Source organism: Salmo trutta, chromosome 16 (assembly GCF_901001165.1).
Source record: "Salmo trutta chromosome 16, fSalTru1.1, whole genome shotgun sequence".
NCBI classification, from domain to species: Eukaryota; Metazoa; Chordata; class Actinopteri; order Salmoniformes; family Salmonidae; genus Salmo; species Salmo trutta.
In genome coordinates, this window is record NC_042972.1 from 53,081,374 (window position 1) to 53,098,570 (window position 17,197).

The window sequence follows — 17,197 nt, forward strand, 5'->3', positions numbered from 1 at the left end:
TGGGCCAAAATTCACCCAACTTATTGTGGGAAGCTTCTGGAAGGCTTCCAGAAATGATTGACGCAAGTTAAACAATTTAAATGCAATGCTACCAAATTCTTATTGAGTGTATGTAAACTTCTGTCCAAATGGGAATGTGATGAAAGAAATAAAAGCTGAAATAAATCATTCTCTCTACTGTTATACTGACATTTCACATTAAAATAAAGTGGTGATCCTAACTGACCTAAGACAAGGGATTTTTACTAGGATTAAATGTCAGGAACTGAGTTTAACTGTGTTTGGCTAAGGTGTACGTAAACTTCTGACTTCAACTGTAACTTGTTTTCTCAAAATGTATGTTAGCTAGTTATTGTTCCTGATTAGCAAGGCATAGTCTGTGTTTCATTTAATTGTGTATTAGAAACACAGTTTGAGATCATTGTGAGGGGATTTCGCCAGTGGTTGAATGGGGAAATGGGCTTCCTGTGAAAATGTTGTCTGAGGTTGCAAGGGTGAATTTGTTCCAGATAATATAAACACCAAGTAAAGCATATCATTTTATAATTTAACATTTCATTAAATTTGCATGCTAATGCATGCAATTCTCCTACATAATCACTATTGAACTATTAGTTAAGCAAAACATAGATCTTGAAATGTACTTAATTTTGATATTCAATAGACATCTTGATCAGTGTTTTTCATCACTAAGTAATGGATGTTTCATTTGGGAATTGGATGCTGTGCCTCCCCTACCATCAACATTCACATACATGTATGTACTTATGCCTTCCCTTGCATCCTCTAATGACTTTGCATCATCTTAACAACCTTAAATTAAATTCTTTACAGGACACATGACATACCATTAGCTTGTATAACAGCTTAGGATAATTTTACAATTCGCTTATGATAAAGTAAGGATGTGCAGAGTCACCTAACAGTACACCTACTGTATGTGACTATACGTACACATGGCATGGGCAGATGTGATCAATAATGATGTCAATATGTAATGCATTATCATACCCAGATGTTGACTTTTAGCCCCTCGCCCTGTGACCAGGGAATGGACTTACTTGATCTGTCTCAGAGTCCTCCTCTCTTTTCCTTCAAGCCACAGTCCTTCTGATACATGTGTGGCGTCTTCTTTTTGAGAGGCAATACACCCTTTGCTGGCCTGCCCGTACCCTTCCACCATGACTGCTGGGGATAGGGTTACTGACATACACAGTACTTATTTGGCTGCAAGTCTTGAAAAGGAGGTACCAAAGTCAACCATGAGTTGATGGATAGCTAACTCCTCCCTCAAAACGAAGGTACCTGCTTGACATTGGCCCGGGCTCGTTCTTATATACTACACTTTTAAAAAGAGGTTATAGAAGTGTCATCATGAGATTAACTTTCTCAGCAGCAAACATTGAACACTGTCCGTGCATCTCTACATCCTGCACTTTAAAGGTAAGATACCACTTCTGTTGATGGACCTAGACGGGTTAGTATGCTACTTAAGATAACTTTGGATGTTAAACTGCATGCCAAGGAAAGAGTAAGCATGTAATGATGACCAAGTATCATTTATCTGATTTCCCTTGTCTGAGGATGTAGTATCACTCTATTGGAGTCTGTCACTATATGACTAATAAAAAGCTACTTGAAAGACTCTTCTTTGAGCAGGATATTTAAATATACAATTTACTAAGTACCTTTGAAGTGAATGAACCACGGCCACACATTTGCACTTCTCATATGAATGTTTATGCCAGTAAACCAAGCACAGGATTAAACTGTGAACTCTCACTCTGCGTGTTTGTACAGTTTTCTTTTCTAGTTCAAATGTACTCAAAAGCCACTGTAAACAAGAACAGCCTTGCACATGCATAATTTAAATTGCCAATCACAACGCTTTCCTATACCAATATTTCACTTTGATGTGAAAAAAAACTACAAACACAACACTGTTCTTGACATGCATTCAGGCTGCTTTTGATTACTGAAGACCATGGTGTTACATTCCTTAATTGTCTCTCCTTAATCCATAGAGTGATGCATTGTGTTTTACAAACATATGCAGCACCCAGAATGTAGAATATTATCAAATTAAATGTGATACAGGGAACACGTAACTTGAAAATATACAATTTCTGCACAGAACTAGAAAACTAAACAGAAAACGACAGGATTTATGTTGAGCTATTTGAAAAAAATAAAGGCATGGTTGTCATCTTTCTAATGCTGATCTACACTGAAAAACAAGAACACAGAAAGGGACTGTTAATAATTCACATTGTGTTAAATGTATTGGTTTCCATTTCAAATTCATTATTGGCTCTTAAAACACTAGAAGAAATTAGTTGTCTCTCAGATTAGCATTCCAATGTAGTACAGAAAAACTGTTTTCTTTTTATATACCATTGACAGTTAGCTTAGTGGAGCACTCTGCCCTGCCAAGGAGGTTCTCTGCAATGATTTTGTACTCTCCAGAGTCCTTGGCTCCAACCCTCAGTATGAGCATGGAGCAAACACCATAGGTGTTGGAGATGAGGTAGTTGGTGTTGAGGCTGATATTATTGCGGAACCATGTGACATGGGGTGCTGGGTCCCCTCTCACGGCACAGCTCATGTAACACTCATAACCTTGTGGAGTGGTGTGCATTTTCAAAGAGACAAGAAACTTGGAAGGGCGTTCTAGGTTGCAGGTCTTAGACTCTGGCATTTCCAGCACAAACTTTTCTGAAAACACAAACAGAGACAACGTGTACTTTATTAAAGATTAGTTATTTCACACATCCGAATTTGGCACACGGGCTGGACAGAAATTATAGCAGTAGAAAATGTAAATGTCCACTCACCGTTTGCTGGTCCCAAAAAAGTATCTTTGATAAAGCTTTAACATGATACAATAATGGTATAATGTTAAAAGCGTTATTAAAGATCACTTTTGGGAGCAGCAAACTGTGAACTGACACTTAACTTTACCTAACGCCCTAATGACTAGTCGGGGGAGACTTTGGACCAGTCAGTGCCCAATCTCTCATTTATTGGAATTACCAAGAAGTGGCCCCCTAAATTGCTAGCCTTATAGTATCTTCTGCATTTACACCAGTCTCATGCCTTTCAAAGCACATGGACACTGCAAGGACTGCCCAGAATTCACAATGAAGAGTGACACAAACAGCTTTACAAACCTCTTTTGCCTGTGATTTCCCATTTTAGGGAGTCAGAGGGTTTAGAAAAGGCCATGTCAATTTTAGCATAGACACGGAACTGGTACTCTCTGCCAGACATGATGTTACAGGCTGTGAACTTGTTGTTAAATATGGGGTCTGCCACTATGTGCCATGTTCTCTTGCTTGAGTCTCGCTTAGACACCAGGTAATGCAGCCTGTCGTCCCTCTTCTCATCAGGAGATGGCGTCCAGGAGACGTTCACTGTGCCCTGTACGTTCTCATCTACCTCCACAGGACCTCTAGGCTTGGGCTCATCTAGATGGGACCACAAATAATTGTGTGATTAATGATCAACACTGGACCGCAAATGCTTTCAACTTGGTTGTTTACAGAACCACTGTCAGCCGTTTTAGCAGCATCTCACCTGTGACTCTGGTCTCAATGCAGAATGTCTCTTGGCCAACGATATTATTGATAAGAATGGTGTAGATTCCTGTATCTGAGCGCTCTGAAGATGGAAAGTTGGGATCCCCCTTCAGCATTGCTGATGGTAACCCGTTTGGACACAGGTACAGTGGTTCCTCCTTTAAAAGTTGTGAGCTTGCACTGGGGGCTGAGAGGTACCCAGCGTCACGGCTTCATTGCTCCAGACAACCACAAGGGGAGTTAGAGCACTCATTAAACATTTGGGTCTCAAGGTTTTTATATGACCAATCATATCGAGTGGTTCCAATGACGAATTTGACACGAGCCACCCGTCCCTGGTTGAAGATGGCTGACAAAACATTACAGTGGAATCAAATGTAGGTAGTTATAACGTCATAATGAGTCAAGCAAAACATTTACAAATGAGAGGAATATGTTAGTTAATGTAGAGACAAACGTTTGGGCATCTTGTTTTGTCATGAAGTTAATTTACGAAACATCACTATTTAGCAAGTTAGCTGACTAGCTAACATTATCCAGCTAACTAACTAGTGTTATGACATGAGCATGCATTTGTTATTCGTGTCATTTAATGTTTTAGGGACTCCTGAGAAAACCAGCAAACCAGGCTGTCATCTTGTGAAACAGTGGATGTAAAGAATCTAGCTAGCTAAAGCATTTACTGCAAATTGAATGAACAATTGTGTAAGCTTGCCTTGCAATGCAGCTGAAGTAACATAGCTAGCTAACTATTTATTTGCTTATTGTGTAGCGGAGAATAAAAAGAACTGTATGCCTATAGATGTGTAGCTAGTACAGTATGTAGCCGATTTGTGTATGGACCCTAAAACGGTTCTGAACTAATATTCATACCAATCTATGAACCTCAGCTTTAATATTTGTTGTAACAACTGTATGTCTGAATGGCATTAATGAAGCCGATGGATGGAGTAGATTGTACAGTGAGGGAAAAAAGTATTTGATCCCCTGCTGATTTTGTACGTTTGCCCACTGACAAAGAAATGATCAGTCTATAATTTTAATAGTAGGTTTATTTGAACAGTGAGAGACAGAATAACAACAAACCAATCCAGAAAAACGCATGTCAAAAATGTTATAAATTGATTTGCATTTTAATGAGGGAAATAAGTATTTGACCCCCTCTCAATCAGAAAGATTTCTGGCTCCCAGGTTTCTTTTATACCGGTAACGAGCTGAGATTAGGAGCACACTCTTAAAGGGAGTCCTCCTAATCTCCGTTTGTTACCTGTATAAAAGACACCTGTCCACAGAAGCAATCAATCAATCAGATTCCAAACTCTCCACCATGGCCAAGACCAATGAGCTCTCCAAGGATGTCAGGGACAAGATTGTAGACCTACACAAGGCCGGAATGGGCTACAAGACCATCGCCAAGCAGCTTGGTGAGAAGGTGACAACAGTTGGTGCGATTATTCGCAAATGGAAGAAACACAAAAGAACTGTCAGTCTCCCTCGGCCTGGGGCTCCATGCAAGATCTCACCTCGTGGAGTTGCAATGATCATGAGAATGGTGATCAGGAATCAGCCCAGAACTACACGGGAGGATCTTGACAATGATCTCAACGCAGCTGGGACCATAGTCACCAATAAAACAATTGGTAACACACTACGCCGTGAAGGACTGAAATCCTGCAGCGCCCGCAAGGTCCCCCTGCTCAAGAAAGCACCGTCTGAAGTTTGCCAATGAACATCTGAATGATTCAGAGGACAACTGGGTGAAAGTGTTGTGGTCAGATGAGACCAAAATGGAGCTCTTTGGCATCAACTCAACTCGCCGTGTTTGGAAGAGGAGGAAGGTTGCCTATGACCTCAAGAACAGCATCCCCACCGTCAAACATGGAGGTGGAAACATTATGCTTTGGGGGTGTTTTTCTGCTAAGGGGACAGGACAACTTCACCACATCAAAGGGACGATGGATGGGGCCATGTACCGTCAAATCTTGGGAGAGAACCTCCCCTCAGCCAGGGCATTGAAAATGGGTCAAGGAGTGGCTCAAGAAGAAGCACATTAAGATCCTGGAGTGGCCTTGCCAGTCTCCAGACCTTAATCCCATACAAAATGTGTGGAGGGAGCTGAAGGTTCGAGTTGCCAAACGTCAGCCTCGAAACCTTAATGACTTGGGGAAGATCTTCAAAGAGAAGTGGGACAAAATCCCTCCTGAGATGTGTGCAAACCTGGTGGCCAACTACAAGAAACGTCTGACCTCTGTGATTGCCAACAAGTGTTTTGCCACCAAGTATTAAGTCAAGTTTTGCAGAGGGGTCAAATACTTATTTCCCTCATTAAAATGCAAATCATTTTACAACATTTTTGACATGCGTTTTTCTGGATTTTTTTGTTGTTATTCTGTCTCTCACTGTTCTAATAAACCTACAACTAAAATTATAGACTGATCATTTATTTTGTCAGTTAGCCAGTTCAGATGCAGGAGGGGTTCACCAAAACAGCTGATTATAACCCAGAGGATTTAGGGAGAAGGGGGAGAGGGAAGAACTGAAGAAGGGACTATTGTGTGTGTGGTCTCACAGTGGCTACAGAGTACTTTATGCTGGAAAACAGACACATGAGGACAAACAATAGAAGATAATGTCAATAGAAAATACTGTATGTGACGCAGACACCTATCGGAGTGTACCTGAAACTTTTAAATATAGAGGGCTATGTGTCTCACCACTTGGTTATTGCAAGACTAACCCCCAGGGAAATCATGACTTGGCAGCAACAGATGGTCCAATGAAAATGGCTGTGTTTATGTGGTGTAAATATGAAAATTAGCAGCTGACATCCTAAGTTTTTATTTTTATTTATCCATGTGAGACAGGTTCCATGTACAACAAGACAGGCAGAGATGAAGAGAGAAAAATAACACAGAACAGTTTAATTATCTCTGGTTGTGGACACCTTTGCCAGCAATAAAGCTTGCATGGCCTGTTCCTCATACAGGGAACATCTGGCAATATCTACATTTTCGACCCCTTGATCAGCTCGCTCTCTGAAAGTAAAAACAATAGCTTATTTTTTGTAGATATGAAAACAATAACTGAGATATGACCATTCAATCTAAGCAGCAGATGTCATTTTCAGGATACGTCAACACAGCATGTAAAAGTTGGACGGAAGAACGCCCAGTGTTGCTTACCTGAGATGCCATCATCACACAGTCCTTCTTCGTAGGTGTCTGCTTCCTTTGTGTTGCTTTAAGAAGAGTTAAAGTTGCTTTAAGAACAGTTATTTTTGATTGAAAATAAAAAAGTTTTGCTCTTGATAAAAAGACACAAATGTACCTCCATAGCATATAACAATTTGCCTGTGAATAACCACACCTTCATACAAACGTGCTACTGTACTCTCAATGATCGGCTATGAAAAGCCAACTGACATTTACTCTTGAGGTGCTGACTTGTTGCACCCTCGACAACTACTGTGATTATTATTATTTGACCATGCTGGTCATTTATGAACCTTTGAACATCTTGGCCATGTTCTGTTATAATCTCCACCCGGCACAGCCAGAAGAGGACTGGCCACCCCTCATAGCCTGGTTCCTCTCTAGGTTTCTTCCTAGGTTTTGGCCTTTCTAGGGAGTTTTTCCTAGCCACCGTGCTTCTACATCTGCATTGCTTGCTGTTTGGGGTTTTAGGCTGGGTTTCTGTACAGCACTTTGAGATATCAGCTGATGTAAGAAGGGCTATATAAATACATTTGATTTGATTTGATACTGTATGCAGAATTCTTGACGCACAACTGAAGATGCTGCCATATCTTGCCAGCACGCCCACAAGCGAGCCACTCAGGCGCAAAATGATGACACGTGGAAAAGGGAAAGGAACGAGATTGGAATAACAACAATTTGTTGCAAGTTGGGGAGGGGGGCTAATAGCTGAACTATTCAACCTTTACTAAAGAATAGTCTAATAGCCGAGCTAGGTGTGAAACCACCCTCCCCTCCTATCACAGACCAGATTTGCCCTAACGACCAAGGGATAGCTTGCTACTCAATGTAATAAAGTAATTACTTTTCAAATAAGTTACCTTACATGTTATGTTGGCTGACAATTTGTTAGCTACACTGTCCTTACGAACCCCATAGCATATCATTACAGCAGTATGTACCGGTATGTTAGCTAGCTACATAACTATACACCGATTTCAGAGCACTCTCGTCTGAGTGTACCAGAGCACAGAATAATGAATTTACGAGCGCTCAACACTGGTTGAATATGGCCTGTGTCAGTAAACGTCCAGCAAAATATCGTATTTAAATTGTTTACAGCAGCACAGTCACCAACGCTCTGGTTAACACAAAAACTGCCTAACCAGCTCTGCTAGGGCGAGTAAAATGGTCAGAGTCGTCTCATTTGTGTCTGGAAGTTGCTAGCAAGCTGGCCAACATTAGCTTGTGTGCTTGACTGCCTTTGTAAGGCCAGAACGCTCAAATCAACCTTACTCCTCAGCCCGAACGTCCAGTGTGCACTCCGCGAGCGAAACGGTCTGAATTTACTAACTGACAATCTGACAATACTCTGAATTTATGACCGTCACGTTGTACAGCACCATATTTTTTATTCCATCCCAGAGGGTTTCGTTTTTTCGTTTTTCTCTGAATAGAAACACCATAATATTAATCTGATTAATTAAGCCAAATTTCTTAAAATCAATCCCATATACTATGTTATTACAAAAAAAGGTTTTAAATTCTCTGGTAATACCAATACGGAATACTGTCAAATGCTTTTCAAATATGCCCTTTGGTGGTCAAACTAGCGATAACTTAACAATAACTTAACAAAAAAGTAACAGAAAAAATGTCTGACAATTTAATGACGTGCCACAGAATTCTGCGGCAGCACGCAAGGTGTGCCGCAGTATGACACAACTTTTAAAGGAGGAACCACTCACTGTACGCCGTCCTTCAGCCAAGTGACATCTGGCCAAGGAGAGGCCTGTAAAGAATATCAGAACATAATCACTATATCTATATGACAATACTATCCAAATGGTAATGTGAACATTTAATTTGGGTTCTTTCCACTTGTATGGAAGTGGATATTCTTTTAGATTTAGAAATAAATATACATTTTTACACTGTACCTCAAAGTTAATGTTGAATCGTGCCGAATTCCCTGCTTGCACCACCATGAAACTCTTGATTTTTTAATCAGTGAATCTTTGCCTGACTGGAGCATAAGAACAACATGTTTTGTCAACGTTGTGGAGGAAATGCTTGCAATCAAACTAGATCCTCTCAATATTTTGATGCCAATAGGGATGTTAGAAATGAATGGTCTTACCAGGAGGAGGCATAGCCAGGATGTAGTTGTCCAGCTCTTGGGGTTTGCCTTCTCCACAGTCATTGGTGGTGACCTCTCTCAGCCAATACATGGCCATTGACTTCATGCCTTTCACTGTGAAGGAGGTCATCATGATGGGGTTAGTGTTACAGCGATCCCACTCTGGGCTTTCTGCTGGTCTGATCTCCACAAAGTATACCTTGGCTTCATCCTCAACCCCCTCTTCCTCCCTTGGTTTAGTCCAACCCAGGTGGTGAAGGTAGAGTCTCACCTTCAGGTTAAAGACTTTACCGGGGGGCTCTGAAATGATACACATAAGTGAGATATTAATAGGTCTCTTAAACCTATGAATTCATTTGAAAGAATATCTATGTACTCAAAGTACCATTGAGTATGACCTAGTTTTGGGGTCCCTGGAAAACACAAACAGAGCGTCAAATTCACCAGCTCCAGAGTTGTTGATAGCTGCCACACGGAACTCATATTCCATGCCCTCTTATTAGTCTTTCACACCAAACTCGTTCTCTGTGGTACAAGCAAACGTACAAAAATATAACATAAGTTATGGGTAAAACTTCGACACTCGTCTATGGAATAAACATGGTTCATGGTATTTGCAGCTAAACAATAAACTAATACAGGAGTGGTAATGGTGAAACCTTTTATCCTATCATCTGCAGGATGGACAGGGCTCCATTGATTGCTTCCTTTCTTGCGTTTCTCCATGTTGTATCCCAGAATGTTGGTTCCTCTAGTGTTAGAAGGGGAAATCCATGTCAGAGTGATGCAGTCCTTGAAGGCGTTGACCACTTTGGGTGCAGAAGGGGGTCCAGGGTATGCTAAGTACAGAAATATAATTTGGTGACAAATGTCTTCTGGTTCTGTGTAACTATACTAAATGTTTTTACTTTATTTCACCATTTGAAGCTGTGGTGTAGGAATTCTGGACAATGCACATTGATATTTCCAAAATAACCAATAGTCTTCTGAATCACGCTAAATTGGCCTCAGTGATTTATGCACTCACCTTTTGTGCCTGCCTGGACATCCACTGTCTCAATCAACTCACTGGTGCTCATCTCAGTCTCGGCCATGATTTTGTAACAGTACTTCCTGCCATGGTCCACATCAGTGTCTTTGTAGTGGGCCTCTGGACCAATCGGACCCAATTTATTCCACATGTTGCGGCCTATCTGTTGACATTCCAGGATGTAGTTTGCTATCTTACAGCCACCATCATCCTTCGGGGGCCTGCACCTGATATCAATGGCATTTTGAAAGGATTCAATAATCTCCAGAGGTCCGATGGGAGGGGTGGGCTTGTCTGTCAAGAAACAGATGCTTATTTTACTCTCTGTTGGATTGCTCTAAACATGGTGCAAGTTAATGAATCACTTTGATTGTTTTATGTATTTATTATAACATTTCATTATATCATACAGTTGAAGTCGGAAGTTTACATACACCTTAGCCAACTACATTTAAACTCAGTTTATCACAATTCCTGACATTTAATCCAAGTAAAAATTCCCTGTCTTAGGTCAGTTAGGATCATCACTTCATATTAAGAATGTGAAATGTCAGAATAATAGTAGAGAAAATTATTTATTTCAGCTTAAATGTATTTCATCACATTCCCAGTGGGTCAGAGGTTTACATACACTCAATTAGTATTTGGTAGCATTGCCTTGAAATTGTTTAACTTAGGTCAAACATTTTGGGTAGCCTTCCACAAGCTTCCCACAGTAAGTTGGGTGAATTTTGGCACGTTCCTCCTGACAGAGCTAGTGTAACTGAGTTGGTTTGTAGGACTCCTTGCTCGCACACGCTTTCTCAGTTCTGCGCACAGATTTTCTATAAGATTGAGGTAAGGGCTTTGTGATGGCCACTCTAATACCTTGACTTTGTTGTCCTTAAGCCATTTTGCCACAACTTTGGAAGTATGCTTTTGGTCATTGTCCATTTGGAAGACCCATTTGCGACCAAGCTTTAACTGATGTCTTGAGATGTTGCTTCAATAGGTCCACATACTTTTCCTTCCTCATGATGCCATCTATTTTGTGAAGTGCAAAAATCCCTCCTGCAGCAAAGCAACCCCACAACATGGTGCTGCCACCCCCGTGCTTCACAGTTGGGATGGTGTTCTTTGGCTTGCAAGCGTCCCCCTTTTTCCTCCAAACATAACGACGGTCATTATGGCCAAACAGTTCTATTTTTGTTTCATCAGACCAGAGGACATTTCTCCAAAAAATACAATCTTTGTCCCCATGTGCAGTTGCAAATCGTAGTCTGACTTTTTTATGGTGGTTTTGGCGCAGTGGCTTCTTCCTTGCTGAGCGGCCTTTCAGGTTATGTTCATATAGGACTCGTTTTAATGTGGCTGTAGATACCTTTGTACCTGTTTCCTCCAGCATCTTCACAACGTCCTTTGCTGTTGTTCTGGGATTGATTTGCACTTTTTGCACCAAAGTACGTTCATCTCTAGGAGACAGAACGCGTCTCCTTCCTGAGCGGTCTGACTGCTGCGTGGTCCCATGGTGTTTATAGTTGCATACTATTGTTTGTACAGATGAACGTGGTACCTTCAGGCGTTTGGAAATTGCTCCCAAGGATGAACCAGATTTGTGGATGTCTACAATTTTTTTCTGAGGTCCTGGCTGATTTGATTTTCCCATGATGTCAAGCAAAGAGGCACTGACTTTAAATGTAGGCCTTGAAATACATCCACAGGTACACCTCCAATTGACTCAAATGATGTCAATTAGCCTATCAGAAGTTTCAAAAGCCATGACACCATTTTTTAGAATTTTCAAAGCTGTTTAAAGGCACAGTCAACTTAGTGTATGGAAACTTCTGACCCACTGGAATTGTGATGCAGTGAATTATAAGTGAAATAATCTGTCTGTAAACAATTGTTGGAAAAATGACTTGTGTCATTCACAAAGTAGATGTCCGAACCGACTTACCAAAACTATAGTTTGTTAACAAGAAATGTGTGGAGTAGTTGAAAAACCAATTTTAATGACTCCAACTTAAGTATATGTAAACTTCCGACTTCAACTGTAGCTCAATATTTGAATTATTTATTTTAAACAGTCAGTGTTGCTGATCTTCATCAAGGGTGTCAATAATTGTGGACCCTACTGTACCTGGATGAAGTTTCTTAGTGTAAGTGGATGCTGTTGTCTTCGCTGATTTTTTATAATGTTTTATAAGCATAAAAACAAACACAATTGCAACCACAATTGTGGTAATAAAAATAGCCATAACATCATTACGAAGATAACAATTTACAATTAATCTAACAATAAAGGTATGGAATGCAGCGGCAGAAAATAAAGCTGGGAGGCTTAAGAATAACAAAAATTATGTAATGAGCACACAAAAACAGGTATCTCACTTATTTTTAAAAGTGCATTGTACATTTAAGTACTTTTTAAGTAGTGCTTTAAAGGATAATTCACCTAAATCAATATTCTATGGGCAATCAGTGACTGCAATTACAATCAGTTGTTAATGACCTTGAGACAGTCATTCCAGTTATAGAAATATGGCATTTGGGTGAACTGCATATATATAGTATAGTGCATATACTCTATGGGCCGGTTTGGTTTTCCAGAACCAGATATAGCCCACTCCAAGACTAAAAAGCATGCTCAATGGAGAATTTCAATTGAATGTGCTTCGTAGTCTTAATCTTTGTACAGGAAACCGGCCCCAATGTCATCCATTTAAACTTTTTTGAAATATTATCAGTGGAAGAAATAGTTTCTTACCTATGACCATGTCTAGAACAAGTGGGCCACTTCTCACATGCTTTTTTTTGGCCTCCTCTTCCTCATCGGACTCATCCGTGCTTACTACTATGTCTTCTCTTCCGCTCCAGCTGCAGCATCTCCCTCTGCCAGTGCTGCTGCCCCATCACCTGAGGCTTCCCCTGAGGCTTCCTTATTTGTTTTTCCCTTCTCCTTAGCAGCTTTAAACTTAGCAGCTTTTTTTCTGCCTTAGCTTCCGCAGCCCTTGTGGGGTCTCTGGCCGCCTTGGCGGCTGCGTCAGTAGCCTCTTTCTCAGCCCGGGCAGCTGCGTCAGCGGCCCCTCTCTCAGCCGCCTTTATCTTCACTGTTCACATCCTCTCTTCCATGTCTTTCTTGTATTGTTCCGCCTGCTCCTTCGCTGTTTTCTCCAGATCCACATCACCTACTCCAGCCTGGGTTGTTGTGCGAACTATCTTCTTGCCTTTATTTGCAGGGTCCTTGTCAACTAAATCTGAGAATTTTAGATTTATTTAATATAGTGTTAAAATATTGGTTGCCAGTGACGGGTGTCAGTGATTCACTGTACATTTATATACTGTAGTTTATCAATACAATTGATACACTGAAAGATTGTTCAATACATTCCATGAGAAAATGTAATAACCTAACCTTCCACCATAAGCCAAGCATTACAAGAATGTATACCTGCCACAGCTGCATAGATACCAGCGTCCAAAGACTGACAATCCTTCACTAACAACTTGCGGATGAGCTTGACTTAAGACACTGTGATTTCAAATTTGTCGTTCTTTTGCATCGGGGCATTCTTGCCCATCCAATTAATCTCGTCCATAGATCCTGTTAAGACACACTGAAAGAGGGCATCTTGTCTTTCTTCTGCCTTCACCTCCTGAATTATGACAGCAAAATTGACAGGTGGGACTGAAAAATGGATAGAGAGTACGGAATAATACATATTAAGCGCATCCAGTTCACACAATAATATTGGCATGTTTCTCAAGAGTTATGATTGGTTTATATACTCATAAAAACACCAATTTAAAAAATACTGCAGTTATAGTCCTTGAATCCTGTAATTCCCCAAATTGATACTGTGATGTATTTTCTCTTCTTTTACTCTAATTCCACATCGTATCACGAGGTATTTTGTAATAATAATTTTATCCTCTTACATCTAGACGTTCCGCTAGCGGAACACCTGCTCCAATATCCAATGATAGAAGTGGCGCGAATTACAAATTCCTCAAAAATCCAAAAACTTCAATTTTTCAAACATTAGACTATTTTACACCATTTTAAAGACAAGACTCTCCTTTATCTAACCACACTGTCCGATTTCAAAAAGGCTTTACAGCAAAAGCAAAACATTAGATTGTCAGCAGAGTACCCAGACAGAAATAATCAGACACCCATTTTTCAAGCTAGCATATAATGTCACAAAAAACAAAACCACAGCTAAATGCAGCACTAACCTTTGATGATCTTCATCAGATGACACGCCTAGGACATTATGTTATACAATACATACATGTTTTGTTCAATCAAGTTCATATTTATATCAAAAAACAGCTTTTTACATTAGCATGTGACGTTCAGAACTAGCATTCCCACCGAACACTTCCGGTGAATTTGCTAAATTACTCACGATAAATGTTCACAAAAAACGTAACAATTATTTTAAGAATTATAGATACAGAACTCCTCTATGCACTCGCTATGTCCGATTTTAAAATAGCTTTTCGGTGAAAGCACATTTTGCAATATTCTAAGTAGATAGCCCGGCATCACAGGGCTAGCCATTTAGACACCCACCAAGTTTAGCCCTCACCAAAGTCAGATTTACTATAAGAAAAATGTTATTACCTTTGCTGTTCTTCGTCAGAATGCACTCCCAGGACTTCTACTTCAATAACAAATGTTGGTTTGGTTCAAAATAATCCATAGTTATATCCAAATAGCTGCGTTTTGTTCGTGCGTTCAAGACACTATCCAAGGGTGACGAAGGGTTACGCGCCCGACGCGTTTCGTGACAAAAAAATTCTATATATTCCATTACCGTACTTCGAAGCATGTCAACCGCTGTTTAAAATCAATTTTTATGACATTTTTCTCGTAAAAAAGCGATAATATTCCGACCGGGTATCTGTGTTTTAGTTCAAAGAGAGAGAAAGTAAAAACATGAGGTCACCCCATGCACGCGCCTCAGTCTGATGGTCCCCTGATAGACCACTTACCAAAGGCGCTAATGTTTTTCAGCCAGCGGCTGGAATTACATCATTCAGCTTTTTCCCGGGTTCTGAGAGCCTATGGGAGCCGTAGGAAGTGTCACATTACAGCAAAGATCCTAAGTTTTCAATAAACAGAGCCAAGAAGCCCAAGGAATGGTCAGAGAGGGTACTTCCTGTTTGGAATCTTCTCAGGTTTTTGCCTGCCATATGAGTTCTGTTATACTCACAGACACCATTCAAACAGTTTTAGAAACTTTAGGGTGTTTTCTATCCAAAGCCAATAATTATATGCATATTCTAATTTCTGGGCAGGAATAATAATCAGATTAAATCGGGTACGTTTTTTATCCGGCCGTGTAAATACTGCCCCCTAGCCATAACAGGTTATTGTAGAATTTTGTATACCAATGTGCATTGGTACTCACTTTTGAAATTAGTGGAGAAGACAGTAAATCCTTCTACATCCACTGAGTAGAGACCAGCATCCACCGGGTCTAGATTTTTTATTGTGAAAACATACCTTTTGCCAACTCGTTTCAGTTGGTGCTTCATTTCTTCTCCCATTTCTTTGGTGTAAGGAACCATAACACCATCCTGCAGAGTAAAATGACTCATTTTTTTTTAAAACAAGTAACGTTTGTAGTGCGGAATCATCCCTTCAACTAAAAACAAATTGTTAAAGATGCATTTCTTTTAACAATGTATCAAATCAAATCAAATAGTATTTGTCACATGAGCTGAATACAACAGTGAAATGCTTATTTACAAGCCCTTAACCAACAATGCAATTTTAAGAAAATACCCCCCAAAAAGTAAGAGATAAGAATAAAAAATATTTAAAGAGCAGCGGTAAATAACAATAGCGGGGCTATATACAGGGGGTATGTCACAGTCTTCATCGTCTGCCGAGGAGGAATCATCGGACCAAAACGCAGCGTGGTAAGTGTTCATGTTTATTGAAATCACTGAACACTAAAACAAAAATAACAAAGAGAATACTGACAACAGTTCCGTCAGGTGCAAAACACTAAACAGAAATAAACTACCCACAAAAACCCTGCGGGAAAAGGCTACCTAAGTATGGCTCCCAATCAGAGACAACGATAGACAGCTGTCCCTGATTGAGAGCCATACCCGGCCAAAACAAAGAAATACACAAACCAAAGAAAATGGAACATAGAATGCCCCCCTAGTCACACCCTGGCCTAACCAAAATAGAGAACAAAAACCTCTCTATGGCCAGGGCGTGACAGGGTACCGGTACAGAGTCAATGTGCGGAGGCACCGGTGTCAAGGTAATTGACGTAATATGTACATGTAGGTAGAGTTATTAAAGTGACTATGCATAGATAATAACAGACAGTAGCAGCAGCATAGAAAGGGGGGGGCAATGAAAATAGTCTGGGTAGCCATTTGATTAGCTGTTTAGGAGTCTTATGGCTTGGGGTAGAAGCTGTTTAGAAGCCTCTGGACCTAGACTTGGTGCTCCTGCTCCGCACATGGTCAGGTCTCTGACCTCCTTCCTATAGGCTGTCTCATCATTGTCGGTGACCAGACCTACCACTGTTGTGTCATCAGCAAAATTAATGATGGTGTTGGAGTCGTGCCTGGCTGTGCAGTCATGAGTGAACAGGGAGTACAGGAGGAACTGAGCATGCACCCCTGAGGGGCCCCTGTGTTGAGGATCAGTGTGGCAGATGTGTTGTTATCTACCCTTACCACCTGGGGGCGGTCCATCAGGAAGTCCGGGATCCAGTTGCAGAGGGAGGTGTTTAGTCCCAGGGTCCTTAGCTTAGTGATGAGCTTTGAGGGCACTATGGTGATGAACGCTGACCTGTAGTCAATGAATAGCATTCTCACATAGGTGTTTCTTTTGTCCAGGTGTGAAAGGGCAGTGTGGAGTGCAATAGAGACTGCATTATCTGTGGATCTGTTGGTGCGGTATGCAAATTGGAGTGGTTCAAGCGTTTCTGGGATAATGGTGTTGATGTGAGCCATGACCAGCCTTACAAAGCATTTCATGGCTACAGACGTAAGTGCTACGTGTTGGTAGTCATTTAGGCAGGTTATCTTAGTGTTCTTGGGCACAGAGACTATAGTGGTCTGCTTGAAACATGTTGGTATTACAGACTCAGACAGGGAGAGTTCGAAAATGTCAGTGAAGACACTTGCCAGTTGGGCAGCACATGCTTGGAGTACACGTCCTGGTAATCCTTCTGGCCCTGCGGCCTTGTAAATGTTGACCTGTTTAAAGGACTTACTCACATCGGCTGCGGAGAGC

General features: G+C 40.8%; 1 pseudogene; it reads right to left on the reverse strand.

Annotated features, from left to right (window-relative positions):
• Nucleotides 1-2,222: 2,222 nt before the first annotated feature.
• LOC115149832 (immunoglobulin-like and fibronectin type III domain-containing protein 1) lies at nucleotides 2,223-15,480 on the reverse strand (annotated as a pseudogene).
• Nucleotides 15,481-17,197: the final 1,717 nt, after the last annotated feature.